A 5336-nucleotide genomic window follows, 5' to 3' on the forward strand; every position below is an offset into this window, starting at 1 on the left:
CATCAGGGAGCCCAAGGTAGGAACTCAGGGCAGGAACCTGGAGGCAGGAGCTGGAGCACAGGCCATGGAGGAAGGCTGCTTATAGGCATGCTCCCTTGGCTCCTGCTCAGCCTGCTTTCTTATGCAACACAGGCCCACCTGCCCAGGGGTGGCACTACCCACAGTGGGCTGGGCCCTCCCACATCACTCATCAAGAAGATGCCCCTCAGACATGGCCACAGGCCAGTCCAATAGAGGCAATTCCCCGATTGAGGCTCCCTCAACCCAGGTGTGTCAAGTTGACACTAAAGCTATCCAGCACAACTGCAAAAAATGCTCTAGCTAAGTATAGCCTATGAAATAAATTCACAAGACAGAACCAGAGCACTAATTTGGGTCCTAACCATATTACTAATTTTATAGTCATTTAAGCAAATAAATGCTTCAAAACACCCTTGGAAAACAGCCTAATCTGATTTTTTTCAATTGACCATTTGAGATCTGGATATAGAGGTTTGAGTATTCATCTCTGACACTGAGCAGAGCAGTTAGGGTAGAGAGAGGAGAGGGAATTTTCCTCTTATCTCAACCCAAGCATTTTAAACAATGGACAATTATCTATGTGATACAGTTACCATGGTATGTAAGCTACAAAGTCCATTCCAATTCATTTTCTTGTTTAAAACGGGTGGAAGTGGGGAGACTGCCAACGAGCACAGTAGTTTTACATAAATCCTTTAATTCCAGAGAATTGTTTGAGATCAGGCAGAACAATACAAGTTTCATTTTGTGCCTTTTACATTTCAATTGACAAGAAATAATCACGTTTAATGCAGAGACAATATCTTGTTTTTCATGGCACTGTTAGTGGTGATTTGAATGTTGGAGTGTTTGTGCCCTCTTCATTGAACAACAGCCATGAGAAAGACATACAGCAGCCCAGTCCAGAAAGGCCAGCTCAAATGGGCCATAGGGTACAGGCAGACCTAAAACAGAAATGTTTATACTGCATTGTGCACTGTTGTCAACGTAACAACACAGCTCTCACCTCAAAAGGAGTAAGAGGAAGTTTGCTGTGGAGACAAATGTGAATGACTAGGGCAGAGGGACACAGATTTAGGTTACTCCCAATACCATGTTCCAATAAGGTAACAATTTCATGAAGTTTTTAGAGTAGCAGAACAAAGTCATAAATCAAAACACTCTTCAGTTAGGTTGGTGGGGATATCACTTACAGCAAAGTGGGAAAGTTTCTGCTACAGCCCTCAGATGCTATTTGAAGACATCCTTAGCCTCTGGATAGATAGAAACTAGGCGTCTGTTATACATTCCAAATGGATTTACCTAAGTCACAGGATGTTAGATTACACACAGAAGTGGGCAATAGACAGGTATTTAAAAGGCTCTGGACTAGGAACATTCCAACCTCTCCACAATCGTGTAGCTGTAATCAGTCAATCAGCCTTGTAGAATGTTTAGTAGGTGTTACTTCCTTTCAGAACTTGAGTTGACACTATTGAGGTGGTGAACTTGTTATATATCATTACTGTATAACTTAATTAATTAGGAATTAATTACTGTTGAAACATGAACAAAATTGACCTCTACTTTATCCTATCACTTTTGGTACAGTGACTGACTCAGTTACTCAGGCCTGAGTCAATCAGCTCAGAGTCTTCTCTCACCATAGGGACTTGTCCAAACATGGTCCAATCATTGCAAAGCAGAGGACACAAATAAGGTGAACCTGACTTGATTTGGAGCTGTCCCTGTACAAATTAGACTCTAGCAAGGAGAAAATGAAATCACTGAACCCCTGTACCAAATAACCCCAAAGCCCATACACCTCTGAGACTCCCAGGAAAATGAAAGGTTTAAATTGGTCTTCTGTTACTTATAACCAAAAATGTCATAAATAATGCATGTCCATCAGTAAATGGAAAGTATCTGTAGTTTCAAAATGGTATTTGATTTCCTACATTTCCTGGAAATTGGAGGCTCAGCCCACAACTCCCTGATGTGGCATGCATAATACAGGTAGACGGCCCTACTTCGGCAAAAATTATTTTGCTTTCATATTTGAAGTAGAATGCAACTCCTGAGTTTATCCTTAACTTGGAAGTTTGAGCTAAGAAAGTCCAGTTATTATGGCCGCTTCCTTGAATGGAGATTAGACAGTAATGGCCCAGAAAGCAATCAGAACATGAATTAGATCTGACACCAGGTTGAGGGGCCCAACATCAAAGAGGCAGTCAACACCTTAATACCCAATAGTCAATAAATGGCTCAGTAGACAGTAAGAATGAACACTTACGGCCTCCACAGGGCTAACCTTAAGAGGCCAACTTCTCCATCTTGTGTGTCATTTTTTTTTAAAGCCGATAAGGGGCTGGGGAGATGGCATTGTGGGTAAAGCACTTACCACACAAGAGTGAGGACCTGAGTTTGGATCCCCAGATCCTATATAAAGGCAGACATGGCCTGTAACCTCATGGCTCCTACCATGAAATGGGAGGCAGAGACAGGAGACTCCTTGAAGCTGGGGGGTACGGGGCTAGCTTGGTCTATGTGGTAAAAAACAGATCCTGTCTCAAACAAGGTGAAAGGTGATGGCTGACACCTAAGGCTTCTGACCTTCACATACGTGTTGTGGCATGTGCGTGCGTGTGTGTGCGTGGGTGCGTGCATGCACGCGCACACACACACACGCACACACACACACAAAGGGGGCCACTGGGGAGTAATAAATATGACACACTTCCACCTACATTTTGGCCTGAGAAAAGAAGTTGGGGCTCCCCCTCTAGCCAGCAGAGTTCTCTTTCCAGCCAACTAATCCAAACCAGTTCAGAGAAGATGAAGGCTGGACCTGGACACCTCTTCATTTGAAGCCATAAACCTATCAGCCTTTTTTTCTTTAAGTTGACCAATCCAAATATAGGGGAAGGGAAACCACTAAAGCCATTAAAACCCAGGTCCTCTCAGGGGATGTTGGAGTCTAGATTTCTGAAGTCCCCTCTGCTTGTGAGGAGCTTTGTCTTTCTATATGAGTGTGCATACGATATGTGTATATATATCTGCATATGATTATCTCTCAATAAAAGCTTGTTTGCCTCTTGTTCTCTGCTGCACTGAGTCTTTTCCTGCCTTTTAATTCTTTAATTGACTGAGAAAATGAACCCAACTGTAACCCCTAGACTGACAGTGCCAACCACAAAAGAAGGTTTCCTTCTCTTGAGCAGAAATTAAATAAGATACAGTGAGGAGCCTAAATGTCAATTAAAAATATATGTGAGGCAGGAACAACGGGGTGATTCTAGTCCTGTTTGCTGGTCTGTCTTTTGAAAGCCCACAATGCTATGGCTAGAAGGGTAAGGTTAAGATTGTACATGACAGTGGATATGGGACAGAGCTAGGAGGTTTTCAACTATGTGGAGGGATCCTGAAAAGTCTTCTACTCTTCCAGTGGATGTTTGTCAGTGAAGATGTAAATAAGTAAAATCTGCTATAAATAATTTATATGTTAGAGTATGGGGTGAAATGCCTAAACTTAATTTTTCACCCCTCTCTGTACCCATTCTCACCACTCATCCCCAGAGGCAGGGCACACTTCAGACTCCTTGGCTTGGGTTCCATTGGCTTTGGTCGATGGCTTGGTAGCAGATTTAACATGACCGAAGGCTGGAGAAGCACCTGTGCTTTGCATCTTGCTCCTCTGCTGTGGCCAAGAGAACACCTTGATCTAGTTTTCCGGCTCGATAAGGAGACTGAGAAACACGCAGAGCAGAGTTAGCCCAGCCCAGAACCGCTCTCTGCTTCAGCTTTTAACTCCTGAACTGTCATACTTTTTTCCTACTTACTGAGTTGCTTTCCAGATCTTTCTTCATACATGAGTGACACTAGTTTAATACCTGTGTATTCAATATGTAGCTATAAGGGAATTGTGGCATGTCTGAGGTTTTAAAGCATGGTTTTCATACAGTTAGTTACAACATATGTTCTTACAGGCCTCACCCATCCACTATAACCAGTGCACACAATTCTTACACTGGCAAACCTGGTCAATGATTTACTAATTCATTTCTCTTAAAGTGATACCACAAAATCAAAGCACTCTCTCACCTCACCAATGTTAGTTTTAAAAGCTCCAGATAGATGATCTATAAAAATATTTATGGTGCTGGAGAGATGGCTCAGCAGTTAAGAGTATTTCTCACTCTTGGAGAGGACCTGGGTTCAGTTCCCGGCACCCATTTTTGGAGAGGACCTGGGTTCAGTTCCTGGCACCCATATGGCAAGTAACAACTGTCTATAATTCCAGTTCCAGGGGATCTGATGCCTCTTATGGCCTTTGTGGGCATTACAGGACATGGCTGCACTTACACACATGCAAGCAAAACACTCATACACACAAAATAAAAACAAATTATCTTGGTTCTGGTATCAGGCACAATTAAAACAACAGTCATAGAAGCTCTATTTTGCTAAAGGACATAAAATATTCACAATAAGAAAATGAATGATAGAATCTCAACCATCAGCCAACAGGTGGAAGCAAACGAGGGAGGCATCCCTGGGACCATCCTGAGGTTATCTTATAATAGTAAAACTGGTCTCTTAAGTTTGAATCTCACATTGGATGAGCTTATCTGTGCTGTGCCAGGCATTTGAGGATTAGGAAGTGTAATGACAAAAAATTGCTAGGAAACTTCTAGGCAACCTTGTGAGTTCAATGTAGATTTAGAATTAACAAGCATTTTGATTGGGTGGTATAAGGGGAAGTGGAGTTTGTTATTTTGTTTTGTTTAGCATTAGAGGAAAATTTAAGATAATTTATCTAATCCCTTCATTTTTTCAAATTATTTTTTCAAACAAATGTTTATTGAATTCTTCCTAGGTTCTAGGGCACTGTGGTTTGAATATGGAATGTCTCCCCACAAGTTCAGGTGTCTCGACACTTAGCTGGTGGATCTAATTTAGAAGGTTATGGAACCTTTAAGGGGTGGAGCCTCGCTGAAGGAAGTGGATTACTAGGGGGTAAGATTTTATAGCCCAGTGGGGTTTTATAGCCTCCACTTCCTAGCCACTCTCTGCTTCCTATGGATGCAGTGTGACCACCCCACCTTCCTGCCACCAGGCCTTCCTTGCTATGATGCCTGCATCTCTTTCTAAACCACGAACCAAAATAAACCCTCCCTTCCTTTAGGTCCTTTTGTCAGGTATTTCATCACAGAAAGAAGAAAAAGGAACTAATACATGGGATCTGAGATAAATAATAGAAAATACAGGGCACTAGAGATGTTTACCGAAGGTGTGAAGACCAAGACCCAGAACGTCATTCAAGGCCCCATAACCCC

At 42.3% G+C, this 5336-nt stretch overlaps 1 long non-coding RNA gene across 1 annotated transcript; it reads right to left on the bottom strand.

Moving 5' to 3' along the window:
- Positions 1-698: 698 nt before the first annotated feature.
- LOC115068760 lies at positions 699-4005 on the bottom strand. Its single transcript, XR_003848103.1, has 2 exons — positions 3564-4005; positions 699-965 (listed from the first exon to the last, which is right to left on the bottom strand). It is a non-coding gene; the product is annotated as an uncharacterized LOC115068760 (long non-coding RNA).
- Between the last annotated feature and the right edge of the window lie 1331 nt (positions 4006-5336).

The sequence above is a fragment of the Nannospalax galili genome, unplaced genomic scaffold (assembly GCF_000622305.1).
Source record: "Nannospalax galili isolate Female #2095 unplaced genomic scaffold, S.galili_v1.0 scaffold369, whole genome shotgun sequence".
Taxonomy (NCBI): domain Eukaryota; kingdom Metazoa; phylum Chordata; class Mammalia; order Rodentia; family Spalacidae; genus Nannospalax; species Nannospalax galili.